The sequence below is a fragment of the Lepisosteus oculatus genome, chromosome 14 (genome assembly GCF_040954835.1).
Source record: "Lepisosteus oculatus isolate fLepOcu1 chromosome 14, fLepOcu1.hap2, whole genome shotgun sequence".
NCBI lineage: Eukaryota > Metazoa > Chordata > Actinopteri > Semionotiformes > Lepisosteidae > Lepisosteus > Lepisosteus oculatus.
The window spans coordinates 44,384,588-44,401,627 of NC_090709.1; the positions used below are offsets into that span (position 1 = coordinate 44,384,588).

The 17,040-nt window shown below is 52.5% G+C and overlaps 1 long non-coding RNA gene across 1 annotated transcript; it reads left to right on the forward strand.

Moving 5' to 3' along the window:
* The first annotated feature begins 6,266 nt into the window (after positions 1-6,266).
* Positions 6,267-7,699, forward strand: LOC138243308 (uncharacterized). The gene is made up of 3 exons (XR_011192093.1): positions 6,267-6,507; positions 6,962-7,125; positions 7,255-7,699. It is a non-coding gene; the product is annotated as an uncharacterized lncRNA (long non-coding RNA).
* The last annotated feature ends 9,341 nt before the right edge of the window (positions 7,700-17,040 follow it).

Sequence of the window (17,040 nt, forward strand, 5' to 3'; positions counted from 1 at the left end):
GTCTGTGATTCAAGGAAGAGTCTCCTCTTGCTGTTTGATGTCATGGTGACGTCTGTGTCTGTGTCCCTCACACCTGCAATAACAATATTCTTTCTAGGTTCCTTTCCTGGTTCTGTGTTAGCTAAGATCGGAGTCGCCTTCCCCACCAAGGACTGGACTGGACTGGACTGGAGCTGAGGGACACCAGACTGGACTGGACTGGAGCCAAGGGACACCAGACTGGACTGGACTGGAGCTGAGGGACACCAGACTGTGCTGGACCGAAGCTGAGAGACCCCAGACTGCACTGGACCGGAGCTGAGGGACACCAGACTGGACTGGACTGGAGCTGAGGGACACCAGACTGTGCTGGACCGAAGCTGAGGGACCCCAGTCTGGACTGAAGCTGAGGGACCCCAGACTGTGCTGGACCGAAGCTGAGGGACCCCAGTCTGTGCTGGACTGAAGCTGAGGGACCCCAGACTGGACTGGACCGGAGCTGAGGGGCCCCAGACTGGACTGGACCGAAGCTGAGGGACCCCAGTCTGTGCTGGACCGAAGCTGAGGGACCCCAGTCTGTGCTGGACTGAAGCTGAGGGGCCCCAGACTGGACTGGACCGAAGCTGAGGGACCCCAGTCTGTGCTGGACCGAAGCTGAGGGACCCCAGTCTGTGCTGGACTGAAGCTGCGGGGCCCCAAACTGGACTGGACTGAAGCTGAGGGACCCCAGACCCCAGTCTGGACTGAAGCTGAGGGACCCCAGTCTGGACTGAAGCTAAGGGACCCCAGACTGGACTGTGGAAAACTTTCACATTATCTCCACCTGAGTCCTCAGACGGTCTGCATGACCTTGTATTATTAAGTATTATTTTAAGGTCCTGTGATGATCGTAAAGATGGGGGGGGGGGGGGGGGGTCACTAAATAAACCCTTGACATTAATCTGTATTGTAATTTTTGTTCTTTTGTTAAGCATCAATAAAAAAATTTAAAAAAAATCTGTTTAGCTTTTGTTTTTTTCCCTCTCCCCCGAAACGAACGAACAGAGTCTGTCCTTCTCTTTCATCCCGGAGAGTTTGTGGTTGATGGATTGAGGCCGAGAGCCCTTGTCGTCTGCGTGCCACCAGTTGGCGGGGATATAGCAGGGGGGGCATCGTGTCCAATACTCCTTGTAACGAGACAGATTTCAAGCCACCTCCGTCTGAAGAGCAGGAAGTCGACCACGAAGTCCAGGGTGTCCTAGGAAGCTCTTTAGCCATCATTTGCCCAGCAGCCATCTCACCCTGCAGCTCCCAGCTGGCAGCCCCCTCCCCACTGGAGCCCAGCAGGTGGGAGCCTGGTCAGTACCTGGAGGGGAGACTCCTGGGAAAAACTGAGGTTGCTGCTGGGAGAGGTGTGAGTAGGGCCAGCAGCTCTCACCCTGCGGTCTGTGTGGGTCCTGATGCCCCAGTATAGTGACGGGGACACTGGACTGTAAACAGGCGCTGTCCTTCGGTTGAGACGTCAAACCGAGGTCCTGACTCTCTGTGCTCATTTACAATCCCGGGGTGTCTCTGGAGAAGAGTAGGGGTGTTACCCCAGTGTCCTGGCCTGATTCCCCCCCTGGTCTTGACCCATCATGGCCTCCTTATCACCCCCCCCTCTCTGAACTGGCTCCATCCCTCTGCTCTCCTCCCCACTGAGAGCTGCTGTGTGCTGAGCGGACTGGAGCATCATCCAGGTGGGGGCTGCACACTGGGGGGACTGGAGGGGATCCCCCTGACCTGGGAAGAGCCATGAGTGGAGAGTCCAGACTTATTAATTATTATTATTATTCGTGCTGCACTGGGCTTCAGTCCTGGCAGTGAGAGGGGGACTCTGTGATCAGGACAGATACTTATGACTGTATAATAATACACGATAGAAATGGAACACAGGGTAGCGCTGTAGTCTCTTCGAAACGTTTTGAACTGCCAGAAGAAGTTTTCACAACCCGGACTCGTGAAGGTATAGGTCTTCTCCCATCGTCCGGAGCAAGATGTATCGTGTCCTGGTGATTTCTCCCGTTTCGAATGGAGTTTAATGTCGCATTTCTACTTTATTAGAGAGAGGCACTGAACTTTGGGGAACGTGACATCCACCCAGTATTACTAGTAGGTTGATAAATATAAATGTTCTTTTTCAAGTCCCGCTGGGAATCGCACCGACGCGGCGGAGTTCGCGAACGTCCCAGACACCAAGAAAACGAGAGAGAGAAAAAAGGTCGTTTTCGGGGTTCAAGAAGCAACCCCGAGATTCAGGGAGTTTCCCCGCTGAGCTTACTCTGCCGAAAACACCCAGGTTTTTATTTTTTTCCCTCACACAGGCCGTTTCTGTAGCGTGAAGTTGTGTTTTTTTGCGCTGCGGTCGGTGAGGGGCGAAATTTTATTTATTTTTTTCCCACGGTTTGAAACAGAAACAGCCGGGTGGTGTTGTAGAGAGGTCGACGTGCCTGGTTTTCCTCGTCTGCGAAGCCCGTTTTTTTTTTTGGGGGGGGGGGGGGGTCGTGAGGTCCCACGCAGCGCTCGGAAAAGAAAATGCCGTCTCTTTTCCCCGCAGGACGGGGGGAACCCGTGTTTTTTGGACGTGGCGTGGCCCCAAATTTCCGCCCTTGGCCGCTAGAGGGGGGTGGAGGTTGGTCTTTCTTTGACTTGGGGATAGGGGGGGTCCTAATTTCACTGAACCAAACCCCACGGAAACCCGTGTTGGACGTGGGGGTGCTGAATGCGCCCTCGACGTGATTTTGTCTTTAAATTCAAGTGCAGCTTTTGTAACCCTTGGGCCGGAAACAGCTGGACCCGTTTCCCCTGCCTGTCCGAGGTGGCGACTAACGGGGTCGTACACGGACACCCGGCTGGCCGCCGAAAGTTGGAAAAATAAAATGTCCACCTAAAAAAAAAAAACAACCGCGAAAAATGGCGGCCATTTTTGTTTCGCGGCCGAGCCGTGAGCGCGTCGGGGGCGACGTCACGGGGGCGTCACAGTGAGCAGCCTGACGTCACAGAGCGGCGGATTCTAGCCGGGGGCGGCGCCGGAGCCCCGTGAGCTCAGAGGAGTGAAGAGAGAGGAGGAGGAAAGAACTATATAGCGCTTAATAAACAGAATCGCTCTTCAGTATCCCCGTGAAATCGGTAAGTCAGTTAAAAATGCCGCTGTCGAGAAATAACAAAATAAGTTGAGAAATAAGTTATTTTTTTTTCCCATTACTCCACTCTTATGGGTGTGATCATGCTGTAAAACGATATTGAGAGGAGGTGCACCTCTACACAAAGAGTGGTGGGGGTGGGGAACAAGCTGCCCAGCCCTGTGGTTGAAGCCGATACCCTGGCTTCTCTCCAGACACAGCTGGGTGAGCTCCTCCAGTCAGGACAGGAGGGTCTACTGTACACAGAGAGTGGCGGGGTTGTGGAACAAAGCCGATACCCTGGCTTCTCTCCTGACACAGCTGGGTGAGCTCCTCCAGTCGGGACAGGAGGGTCTACTGTACACAGAGAGTGGCGGGGTTGTGGAACAAAGCTGATACCCTGGCTTCTCTCCAGCCACAGCTGGGTGAGTTCCTCCAGTCAGGACAGGAGGCTCTTCTGTACGCCGAGGTTGGTGGGGGTGTGGAACAAAGCTGATACCCTGGCTCCTCTCCAGACACAGCTGGGTGAGCTCCTCCAGTCAGTACAGGAGGCTCTTCTATACACAGAGGGGGGCGGGGGTGGGGAACAAGCCGCCCAGCTGTGTGGCTCCGCCCCCTCCCCTCCCCTCTGTGACTCTGCTTGTCTCGGCAGGACGATGGACCGACAGAGATGCCGCACGGCCGTGCGCGGTCGCAGCAGGACCCGGGCCCGGCGAGGCGTCGTAAGTCCACCCCTCCCGCCCGCCGTCCAGCGTCCAGTGTCCAGCCCTCCTCCGACTGGCCTCTCCGCCCCCAGCAGAGCTCGCTGTATTATAATAATAATAATAATAAACTTGACTGATAGAGCACCTTTCACACACATAGCAGCGCAAAGCGCTTGACAGACCAGGTCTCACGGTAACACCTCCAGACGAGGAGAGACACTTCCAGTGGTGATCTTGACTGAGGACGCGCTTCGGCTCAAGAGACAGGGTCGCGGGTCCATTATGGCCTTCTGAGAGCACAGATTGCCTCTAGACGTCCCACACTCTTCCTGGACACACTGTAGAGACTCACCTGTCCAGACTGTTACTGGACACACTGTACACACTCACCTGTCCAGACTCTTACTGGACACACTGTAGAGACTCACCTGTCCAGACTCTTACTGGACACACTGTAGAGACTCACCTGTCCAGACTCTTAGTGGGCCCGGTGCCCCACATCTACCCTACAGCTCCCCCCACTGACCCCTAAACCCCCGATACCCTACAGCTCCTCACACTGACCCCTAAACTCCCGATACCCTACAGCTCCCCATACTGACCCCTAAACTCCCGATACCCTACAGCTCCCCACTCTGACCCCTAAACTCCCGATACCCTACAGCTCCCCACTCTGACCCCTAAACTCCCGATACCCTACAGCTCCCCACTCTGACCCCTAAACTCCCGATACCCTACAGCTCCCCACACTGACCCCTAAACTCCCGATACCCTACAGCTCCCCACACTGACCCCTAAACTCCCGATACCCTACAGCTCCCCACTCTGACCCCCACAGTCCTGATGGCAGAGAGGTCTCTGCTTGCTGTAGTGATTGAGTGAGCTCTGTGGACCTGACCTCTGTCTTGTGTCCTCGTTTCCAGCGTCTCCTAGTGGTCCGTCATTTCACTGTCCACACTCACCTGTCCAGACTCACACTGTCCACACTCACCTGTCCAGACTCTCACTGGACACACTGTCCACACTCACCTGTCCCGGCTCTTATTGGACACACTGTACACACTCACCTGTCCAGACTCTTACTGGACACACTGTCCACACTCACCTGTCCAGACTCACACTGTCCACACTCACCTGTCCACACTCTCACTGGACACACTGTCCACACTCACCTGTCCGGACTCTTACTGGACACACTGGACACACTCACCTGTCCAGGCGTAGTCTCTGCTCCTCATCCCCCCTGCGTTGTGTCTCCCCCTCTCCCCGCTGGACAGAATCCCGTGGTGTCTTCCTGTTTCCCCGAGCTCGTCCAGAAGCTGGAGAGGGCGGCCGAGCTGCAGCTGGAGCTCCCGGGGTCGCCCGGCTCGTCCCGCTCGGGCTCGCCCGGCTCGTTCCGCTCGGTGTCCCCCCCCTCCTCGCCCGAGAGCCCCCTCCGCTCCCCGCCCCCGGCCCCCCCCTCCGGTCCCCTCAGGCCCCTGACCGCCCCGCCCCGCCGCCCCCCCTTCCTCCCCGACATGCCCCTCGAGCCCCCCCTGCTGCCCGGGGCGGTGCCCCTGCCCCTGCCCCCGCCCGTCCTGCCCCCCATCGCCCGCCTGGCCCCGCCAGGTCCCGCCTGGGGCTCCCCAGTGCGGAGGGCAAGGAGAGAGGCTGAGATGTCTGACGAGGCAAGTGGGGCAGAGTCTGTCCGTCTGTCCGTCTGTCTGTCCTTTTCTCTGTCCATCTTTCCTTCTGTCCATCTGTCCCTTTCACTGTCCTTCTGTCTTTCTGTTCTTTTCTCTGTCCATGTGTCCTTCTGTCCTTCTGACTTTCTGTTCTTTTCTCTGTCCATCTGTCTTTCTGTCCTTTTCTCTCTTTCTGTCCATCAGTCCATCTGTCCTTTTCTCTGTCTTTTTGTCCGTCTGTACTTCTCTCTTTCTGTCTTTCTGTCCTTCTGTCTGAGTCTCTCTTTTTCTCTGTGTCTGTCCCTCTCTCCCTGTGTCTTTCCATGTCTCCCTGTCTGTCCTCCGTTGTCCCAACTGGGTCTCTCTCCCTGTGTCTCCCTGTCTGTTTCTCTGTCTGTCCTGCATTGTCCCAGCTGGGTCTGTCTCCTCTGCTCTCTGCCTTCAGCTCTGTTCGCCGATGTACCGCCACCCCGTCTCTCTCTCAGCCTGTCTCTTGACTTGGAGGAGGAAGAGGAGGTGGAGACACCTCCTTCTGCAGGAGAGAGGAAGGAGGTCAGTGCTGGTCCCACCCTGCCTCCTGTCCTGTCGGTGGTGGAGTTTCGCCGTCTTGTCTGTCCCTGGGTCTCAGTGTCTCTCTCTCTTTCAGCCCTGTCTGTCAGTGTCTCTCTCGGCCTGCTGTCTGCCTGTCCCTGCCTCTCTGTCTCTCTCTCTTTCAGCCCTGTCTGTCAGTGTCTCTCTCCTCCTCCTCTCTGTCCTGTGGTGTCCAGGCAGTGTGTCTCTCTCCTCCTCCTCCTCCTCTCTGTCCTGTGGTGTCTAGTGGGTCAGTATTAGTGGGCTACACCCAGGCTCACTCACTGCGAGTGTGATCTCAGCAGAGTCTCTGTGCTCTTGGGACACTTGACTCACCTGTCTCTCTCTTTCTCTCCCTGTGCTGTCCCTCTCCTGCCCCCTCTCTCCCTCTTTGGACTCCAGCTGGAGGAGGTCCAATCACCACCTCCTGTGAGACAGAAGAAAAAGAAGGTGGGTAATGCTCTGATCCTCTCTTTACTCCTGTCCAGTGTCCAGTCAGTGTGTGTGTATGAACCCCTCTCTCTCTCAGTGTAGTGTTCATGTACTGGAGTGTCCAGTCAGTGTGTGTGTATGAACCCCTCTCTCTCTCAGTGCAGTGTTCATGTACTGGAGTGTCCAGTCAGTGTGTGTGTATGAACCCCTCTCTCTCTCAGTGCAGTGTTCATGTCCTGGAGTGTCCAGTCAGTGTGTCTGTATGAACCCCTCTCTCTCTCAGTGCAGTGTTCATGTACTGGAGTGTCCAGTCAGTGTGTCTGTATGAACCCCTCTCTCTCTCTGTGCAGTGTTCATGTACTGGAGTGTCCAGTCAGTGTGTCTGTATGAACCCCTCTCTCTCTCAGTGCAGTGTTCATGTCCTGGAGTGTCCAGTCCGACTCTTAACGTGACTCTCCTGTCTCTGCTTCAGAAGCGCCGATGCGTCTTTTTGATGTCCCTGAGCTGCGTGTCGGTGGAGACAGAAGATCAGGACGAGCCGATGGAGGTGGTGGAGACCGTAGCTCAGGAGAGGAAGAGCGAGGGAGAGGAGGAGCAGGCTGCCGGGAAGGGCAAGAAGAGGAAGAGGAGGGGCGGGTGAGCAGACAGGGGGGCGCCGCCCCGGTCGTGTCTGTGATTCAAGGAGGAGTCTCCTCTTGCTGTTTGATGTCATGGTGACGTCTGTGTCTGTGTCCCTCACACCTGCAATAACAATATTCTTTCCAGGTTCCTTTCCTGGTTCTGTGCCTGCTAAGATCTGGACTGGACTGGACTGGACTGGACTGGACTGGACTGGACTGGAGCTGAGGGACACCAGACGACTGGACTGGAGCCTAGGGACACCAGACTGGACTGGACCGGAGCTGAGAGGCACTAGACTGGACTGGAGCTGAGGGACACCAGACTGTGCTGGACCGAAGCTGAGGGACCCCAGTCTGGACTGAAGCTGAGGGACCCCAGACTGTGCTGGACCGAAGCTGAGGGACTCCAGTCTGTGCTGGACTGAAGCTGAGAGACCCCAGACTGTGCTGGTCTGAAGCTGAGGGACCCCAGACTGGACTGCACTGGAGCTGAGGGACACCAGACTGGACTGGACTGGAGCTGAGGGGCCCCAGACTGCACTAGACTGGAGCTGAGAGGCCCCAGACTGGACTGGACCGAAGCTGAGGGACCCCAGGCTGTGCTGGACCGAAGCTGAGGGACCCCAGACTGTGCTGGACCGAAGCTGAGGGACCCCAGTCTGTGCTGGACCGATGCTGAGGGACCCCAGTCTGGACCGAAGCTGAGGGACCCCAGACTGTGCTGGACCGATGCTGAGGGACCCCAGTCTGGACTGAAGCTGAGGGACCCCAGACTGCACTGGACTGAAGCTGAGGGGCCCCAGACTGGACTGATGACCTTTTGTTAAGCATCAATAAATATTTTTTAAAAAATATCTGTTTAGCTTTTGGTTTTTTCCCTCCCCCCCCCCCCCCCAAGGTTGCTGCTGGGAGAGGTGTTAGTAGGGCCAGCAGGGGGCGCTCTCACCGTGCGGTCTGTGTGGGTCCTGATGCCCCAGTATAGTGACGGGGGACACTGGACTGTAAACAGGCGCCATCCTTCGGATGAGACGTCAAACCGAGGTCCTGACTCTCTGTGCTCATTAACAATCCCGGGGTGTTTCTGGAGAAGAGTAGGGGTGTTACCCCAGTGTCCTGGCCTGATTCCCCCCCTGGTCTTGACCCATCATGGCCTCCTAATCACCCCCCTCTCTGAACTGGCTCCATCCCTCTGCTCTCCTCCCCACTGAGAGCTGCTGTGTGCTGAGCGGACTGGAGCATCATCCAGGGGGGGCTGGAGGGGATCCCCCTGACCTGGGAGGAGCTCTGAGTGGAGAGTCCAGACTTATTAATTATTAATATAAGAAGTTTTCACAACCCGGACTCGTGAAGGTACAGGCTCCCTTAATCCGGAGCAAGGTGAGAGGCCACCCCCTCGGGGCGCAGTATCCCCGATGCACCCCCCCACCACCCAAAACGACACACACTTCTGTGACGATTGGGAGACCCCAGTTCGACCAGCCCCTGCGGTGGAGGAAACGACCCGCTGGAGAGAACACGCAGACTCCACACAGAAGGGTCACCTCGGCATTTATTCCAACAGCAAAACAACACCAGAGAGAAACGGTCTCCGAAAGAGAAGCGTACACCGGGAAAAACACGACGGGGTCATTACAAATGGGAATAGGAGTTCTTTTTTTCTTTTCCGGACGTCAGCTGTATCGTGTCCTGGTGATTTCTCCCGTTTCGAACGGAGTTTAATGTCGCGTTTCTACTTTATTAGAGAGAGGCACTGAACTTTGGGGAACGTGACATCCACCCATTATTACTAGTAGGTTGATAAATATAAATGTTATTTTTCCCCCCTTATTATACCTCGCGAAATATAACAATGGCCAACTCCTTAAGTCGAAATTTAAACCCTTATCAGCTACAAGACAGTCCGTCAACATCGCCGCGGCCCGAAGCGCGACCTTCGGTATGACGTTGGCCAAAGGGGGTAGGGTAATACGTCACAGCCGGGGGAAGCCCCTATCAAGTGAGAGGGGTGTGGCGGGCAGCGAGCCCCCGGGGGCGAAGAGAAGTTGATTTGCGTGGGGTGTGGAAACACTACACGACCGGGCAAGCGAGCCGTTTTTTTTTGTTTGTTTTTTTCCAGAACATCAGAACAACTGCAGAGATGACCATCGATCCACTCCGGACGTTTCCTTTTTTGTCCTCTTTGGCCTCCAAAATAAAAAAAAACTGGGATCCATCGTGGCGTTGCCAAATTAAAATGTCAACCACTTTTCGGGCTTTCGGGCTTTCGTGCTGTCCATGATGAAACCGTCATGGTTGTGTAAGGATACGTTAAGTCACAGACCGGCGGCTCTCGGACGTGAGGAGTGTCGTTACTTTTTTGAAACGGGCACGTCAGACAAGATCTCTGACAAGATCTCCGAAAAACCCAAACCTGTAAGATTCAATTTCAATTCAGTTTTTTTATATAGCGCCTTTCACAACATATAGCGCCTTTCACAACAAGAATGCCCCAAGGCCCCAAGGCCCCGAACAAAGGAGTTGTTCCACACCCCCGCCACCCTCTGTGTACAGTAGAGCCCCCCTGTCCTGACTGGAGGAGCTCACCCAGCTGTGTCTGGAGAGAAGCCGGGGTATCGGCTTCAACCACAGGGCTGGGCAGCTTGGGCTTGTTCCCCACCTCCACCCCGGGGCTCACGGGGGGGGGGGGGGGGCGCCCCGCTCGTCGTCGGCACCGGCGCCGTGTTCTCTGCCGCCGCCACCACCGCCACCACCGGCGTCGGGCCGCGGGCCTCACCTGGAGACAACACACCGGCTTCTTTTAACAGATCACCTCGGGAATCGGGAACAACGGAGCTGTGTGCGGCCGTCTGTACGGAGGGGTTCAGCGCGGGGGGGCTCCGGGCTCGGGTCTGGACCCGGGGGGGGACTGTCTGTGTGGAGTCTGCATGGTCTCCCTGTGTTCTCTGGGTCCAAAGACAGGCTTTTGGGCGAATTGGCTTCTGGGAAAACTGGACCTGGTGTGTGTGTGTCCTGTGATGGACTGGTGTCCTGTCCAGGGTGTGTGAGTGTGTGTGTGTGTCCTGTGAGTGACTGGTGTCCTGTCCAGGGTGTGTGAGTGTGTGTGTGTCCTGTGATGGACTGGTGTCCTGTCCAGGATGTGTGAGTGTGTGTGTCTGTGTGTCCTGTGATGGACAGATGGTACCCAGCCTGGACACCCATGAGACACTGGCTTCCTCAGAAGACTCTCACGGAGGGCACACTGTCCCTAACCCGGGTCCAGAAGAAACTACAGTGATCTATAATTCCTGCGCCTCGGAAGGGGTTATGACGTCTATGTCCGGCGCCCGCGCCCGCGGACCGGCGGTTCGGCGTCGCGCTCCGCAGCTCGAGCTTCGGTGCGAGGCAGGGCGGGAGGGAGTCGATGTGGCCTCGGCGCCATCTTTGCTGGTGAGTCAATTGTGACCGTTGCGGTACAATAAACCATCAATAAACCTTTTCCTACCCCGACCAGTATTTCTGTCGCGGCCCACGTCCCCTACAATCGACAAACTTTAAAAAAACAGTAGCCCTTCGCAACATTACACGCCATTTTTTTTATTTTAAACGTCCGTTAGATACGCAGGTGGCTCGATACCTGTCTTAACCTCGCCGGCGTCTTTATACCGGCAAGTGAATTTTATTTGGGGTCCCTCAGAATTGTGACAGAAATGTCAGTGAACCACAATAAAAAACGAATCTTTTTTTTAAAGGCGATGAATGGATTTTAAGAGTAACCGTGTAGCGACTGACGTAAGGAAAAAAATGTTGTCTTTCCCTACGAAGACGTTTTGGTACAGGACTTTCTTTAAATATCAGTTGTGCATAGCGTTTTACAAAAAGTTGATGATGATCTTGGAGATAATTGCAAAGGAAAATTGAGATAACTACCAAAACATTACGTGTGAAACGACAGGACAGAACTTTGAACCCACAAAGAAACAAAGGTATGAAATATTGCCTCGTCATGGGGGGTTGATAATTGTAATAAGTGTTCCTAATTTTCGTAAAGAAATGTATATTATGGGAGTCACACGTGAGATTTAGTGTATATACGTTTCATATTGTGCATATATACGGGGTTTAAAAGTGGAATGAGTATGATTATAAACTCGTGATTCCTATAATCAGATAATTTTTTAACAAGCTTTGATTAGACAGGTGAAAAACAACATCATAATATATTCTCACGTCTGAATATCAGCTTCTCCCCTCTGGCCAACATTTCAGGGCTCCCAGGTGTAGATCCCAAATTGAAACAAATATTCATTTGTTACCCTTATTAAAACAGTTAATAGAAGTGAGTGACCAGGGTAAATAAAGGTGGGTCAGTGTAAACTGTTTATTCTGGACCAGACTTCGTCATGTGTGATATGTCATGACTTCTTATATTAAGTTTTATCTTTATATTTAGTTATACATGTGTAATAGATGCGATGTGTCCATAAAAAGTTTTCTCCAGGGGAAAATCAAGTTGGTTTTAAAACCGTGTTTCCTTTTTAGGGTACTTTGCATTCCAAGTGTGGTGTTTTTGCCTTTTTATCATGTTTCGGATGTGAATCCGTGGTATTTTTGCCGAGACAAGTTGCCTTTTTTTACGCAGAGGGATCTGCTCATGAGATGTCCGCTCGGTCCATTTCTGAGCTCAGTATAAGGTGTAGAAAGCATGACTGTCATCATAACCCGCCTCTCACCCTGGCCCGAGCATGAAGCATGCCCCCTAGTGCAGGGTTAGAGGTGTGGAATAATGTTGTGACTATTGCTTCATCAATAACATGCTGATTGCATGTTTCTAGATGGGTATAATAGAGATCTCAACTACTGAGGGGCCTTACTAATAATTGCTTAAACTTATATAGCGCTTTTCTGGACACTCCACTCAAAGCGCTGCACAGGGAATGGGGAATCCCACTACCGCCACCAATGTACAGCCCCCACCTGGATGATGCGACGGCAGCCATAGTGCGCCAGAACGCTCCCCACACACCAGCTCTCAGTGGGGAGGAGAGCAGAGGGATGAAGCCAGTTCAGAGAGGGGGGTTATTAGGAGGCCATGATTGGTAAGGGCCAATGGGAAATTTGGCCAGGACTCCTGGGTTACACCCCTACTCTTTTCGAGAGACGCCCTGGGATTTTTAATGACCACAGAGAGTCAGGACCTCGGTTTTACGTCTCATCCGAAGGACGGCGCCTGTTTACAGTATAGTGTCCCCCGTCACTATACTGGGGTATCAGACCGCAGGGTGAGCGCCCCCCTGCTGTCCCACTAACACCTCTTCCACCTCTTATTAGCCAATGAAAAATGGTAGCTTCCTCAGAGACACCGCAGGAAGACAGGAGTTTGTGATGAAAGTTCGAGAGGGATGGCCACAGTTCGGTCAGACTCGGCTGTCGATATTTTAGCAATCACTCCTGACTCCTCTCCTGAAACACTGTCAATACTGCACGTGATCCCCCTCTCTCCCTCGCGTCCCTCTCCCACCCCGTCTCCACCTGTGTAGCTGCCCCCCCTGGTCACTCCTCCTCGCTGTGCAGGGGGGGTCCCAGCCTCCTCGTCCTCTGGCCAGGAGCCCTCAGCCAAGCGGGTTCAGCCAGATCATCACTCCATGATCCTTTCAGTATGCTAAATTCCTGGTGTTGTTTTTTTTCTCCCCAGAAAACTGACTGTCCGCCCCACCTCTGCGCTAAGTGGACGATGAAGTCAGGTTCCAGTGTGCCTGGTGTTTACAGGTAATACTTCAGACTGGTCGGCCTCACCTCGGGGTGTCTGGGCGTTTGATATTATACAGTTGCAATGCTGAGGCCTGTGACTGTGATGCTGTAAGGCTACTGGAGTCTCTCTGGAGATCCTGAGTGATTTCCGGCGTTCGTGCGGAAACACAGCCCACCCTCCCGTGGTGTCCAGTCCGCAGAATTTCCTGGAGACGTGGTCTCGCCGATGGGCGACCCCGCCAGCGAGAGACTAGCTGAGGCACGATGTTCTGTACAGTTTAGTTAATTAGACGCGCACAGATGTTGAGCTCATCGTCCTTTTAATTGTGCCATCTATGCTAACTGTAGCCGAGATCGAACTATCATGGTGACAGATCAATAATTTTAAATTAAATAGATGCATGATATTGCTAGCGCTGATGCAAGAGGCAAGTCAGAGGAACTGAACACAGAATGGATAGGAGTCGCAGTGAGTGAGAGAGGAATGAGCTAAATTATTTAAGAGAATTAAAACACTGAAGAACAGGAGACACAGTGAGAGAGAGGAGATCACAGGAAATACCTCAGTAACAAACATACTAACACACAGGACAGGAGACACAGTGAGAGAGAGAGGAGATCACAGAGAATCCCTCAGTAACAAACCCACAGGACAGGAGACACAGCGAGAGAGAGGAGATCACAGAGAATCCCTCAGTAACAAACCCACAGGACAGGAGACACAGCGAGAGAGAGGAGATCACAGGAAATACCTCAGTTTTAAGTGCAGACAACCGGACAGGAGACAGAGTGAGGAAGAGTAAATGAAACACAGTAGGATTGATAGGAGACGGGTTATGAAGAGATGGGACACATCTCTTCATAAAGAGATGTGTCCCATCTCGCTGAACTCGCTGGCTGAGTTAATTGACGCTGCTGTTTCTTTGGCAGATGAAGTCGGGGTCCAGAGTTTCGCTGACGTGGCAGAACCGTCCCAGCTCGGTCTCCTCCCATTCCTGCAGGTCAGTGCCCCTTCAGTCAGACCCTGTGTTCGGGGAGACACACAGGGAAGTCGCACACTGTGAAAAAAGGCTCCAGAGACATCGCTGAACCACAGAATAGCTCCTGAGCATTTGTGCACCTTTTGGAATTCTTCACGTATAGTGAAAGGTGAAAATAAAACCAAGAATGGGTGACGCGTCTTTACACAGAGGCGGGTGGGGAACAAGCTGCCCAGCCTTGTTGTTGATGCCGATACCCTGGCTTCTCTCCAGATACAGGTGGATTAAATCATGGGTCCAATTAATCACTAACTACCAGACAGGCTTGAAAAACCGAATGGCGTTCTCTCGTTTTTAACCTTTCTTCAATTCTTAGAAAACCTGCACGCAGAAAAAAAATAATTTGCATTTTTTTACTACTTCCAATGGTCAGGTCTGTGGGTATTTAAATCTGACTAGAATGTGTATTGTTCAAAATCTCTTGTTCACTATCAGTGTTGTTGTTTTTAGTGTCATTCTCATTACTCCTGTGGGTTTTATACTGTGGTAAAGAGTTAAAAAAGTCCTCACTTTGTGCTGCTCTCGGTTTGTTGACGGTGGCGTACTCCACATCCCTGTTGGGTAGTGTGATGTCTGTAGAGAACAGGATACGGGTCAATACTTATGTTAACTTATACTATACAGGATAAGACTTACATTAACACCATACTGAACAACAGGGCTCACTGTTCACACGCGTATTGACACTGTTCAGACAACAGGACCCACTGTTCACGCTTGTATTCACGCTGTACACAACAGCAGGACTCACTATTATTACAAATGTTCACACTTGTGTTAAAACTGGACAGAGCAGCAAGAAGTTATCATGATGTTTTATTTCTGCCGTGCGGCTCGGGGTTTGTTGACTGTGGAGTATTCAACAGCAGTATCTGTCTGTGTTAATTCTGAAAAGAATAAAACACGTGTTCTCACCCGTTAACACTGTGCAGAGCAAGAGGGAATTCAATGAGTTAACACTGTACAGAACCGGACTCACTGTTCACACTTGTATTGACACTGTACAGAACCGGACTCACTGTTCACACTCGTATTGACACTGTACTGAACAACAGGACTTGCTGTTCACACTCGTATTGACACTATACTGAACAACAGGACTCACCGTTCACACTTATATTAATACTTTTTTGATTAACAGGACTCAGTGTTCACACTTGTGTCGACACTGTTCGCACTCGTATTGACACTGTACTGACCAACAGGACTCGTGTCGACGCTGCTCACACTCATGTCGACACTTGACACTCGTATCCAGTAATGATTGCCCAACCCACCACTTAGCAGAGCTCCCGGTGGTGGGGCTGTGGTCCAGGGGCTCTGCCCCGACTTCACCTCGCACTGACCTAGCAAGCCCGCGCACCACAGGCGTCTCGCCGCCCCCCGCCGCTGCCGTTTGAGCCCTGCGAGCCCTTACATGCGAGAAGGCAAAACCTACTTCCACCCGCGGGCCCGGGATCCTGGATCATGGAGTAATGGCATTCCTGCGGTGCCGCCGTTCCTGAAAGAGAGAGATAACGGTCAGGGAACCGTCGCTGAAGACGCGCGGCAGGTAGGGATAACGGTCAGGGAGGGGGCCGTGTCGGCCACCCGCAGGCCGCAGAGGCAGCAGGTACGGGATCGTTCCACGCGGCCGAGAGAGAGGGGAAAGAGACGCGACATTTCGACTGTGGTCTTTTCCGGCTTCACGCGCCCGAAGGAGGCTCCGCGGCCGAAACGCCGCGTCTCTTTTCCTGTCCTTTCAGGGATAAACCTTGACCTGCTCCGCTGCGGGTGAAGACAAAGTCGGTGTCGCTGGGTTTTTAAAGAAACCCGCAGAGCCACTTCATACTTCTGACGACGATGGAAGGGGAATATTTACAAGTCCTGTTCTAAAAGGTCTTCGGATCTCACCGTTACCGGCTGGGAGTGGGGTTTGCACCAGGCAGTAGTCGGAGTCCAATTTCTCCAGGCGTTCTGAAACAACCCAAAACACAGGATGAGAGACCGCAGTTGTGAAATGAGTTGAAAGCCGATCGTGGGCCGCCCGTTTGCTAACTGAACCAGGCTTGCTCAGGCCGGATCCATTAAAACCCACAAACTTCATGAATTGATACTTGAGCTTGCGTTGTCCTGTTCTGGGAGTGACCAGCTTTGACTTTGCTGGACCTTTTATTGACCATCATATCGGACTGCTCCAGTGAGAACTCAGCATTACAGATCTCTCAAGGTCAAACTCACAGAAGAGCCACAGACAGACAGAGACAGGATCAGAGACACAGGGGAGAGTCAGGACAGTGAAGGAGTCCTCATGGAGGAGATCAGATACACTGAGAGAAGAGCCACAGACAGAGACAGGATCAGAGACACAGGGGAGAGTCAGGACAGTGAAGGAGTCCTCATGGAGGAGATCAGATAAACAGAGAGAAGAGCCACAGACAGAGACAGGATCAGAGACACAGCGGAGAAACAGGACAGTGACGGAGTCCTCTACTTAAATTATTACATTATACACAATTTGAGTTCATTTTAAAAAGTAAAAGGTAATGAAAGGAATGCATTTTCTTAAGAAAGATAATACCGACATGCATGTGATAATCTTCCTTCTATCATGTAGTGTGTCATCTGGACACTTTGTGGGCTTGAAATAAAAAGAAAATCATGTTCTATGGTACAAGATAAATACAAAACTTAAGCTTTTATTTTAATTAGATTTGTTTATTAAGCATAAGCAATCATTTATTACATTAATATATGTGAAAATAACATTTTAGCATCATACGTTTAGTATATTTAGTCCCTAATGCTGAAGGAAATGATCATTTGTTTAACATGCACGGGTCTGTCTCAAAGGATGCAGTGCTCCTGAAGGGGCTCTCAAACCCTGCATTTCAGATGCCTAGCTGTATCCCTCACATGTGGCACCTCAGAATGACTTCCATCCTTACCTGTGGTGTCTTCAGTCCCTATTGCTCAATACATAGTGTACGTACTGCATACATGTGTCTTGAGAATGAGGAATGGGCCCCTGAGACAGTCATTTGCCTGTTTCACAAATGATCGTATTTTACTAGAGATTCTTTTTGGGATTCAGATGTGCATTCGGATTTATTGGTACATGCCCAGGGCAGTAAGCAGTCTGAGGATTTATTTCCAGACAGCATAGAGCAGTGAAGCAGTGAAGT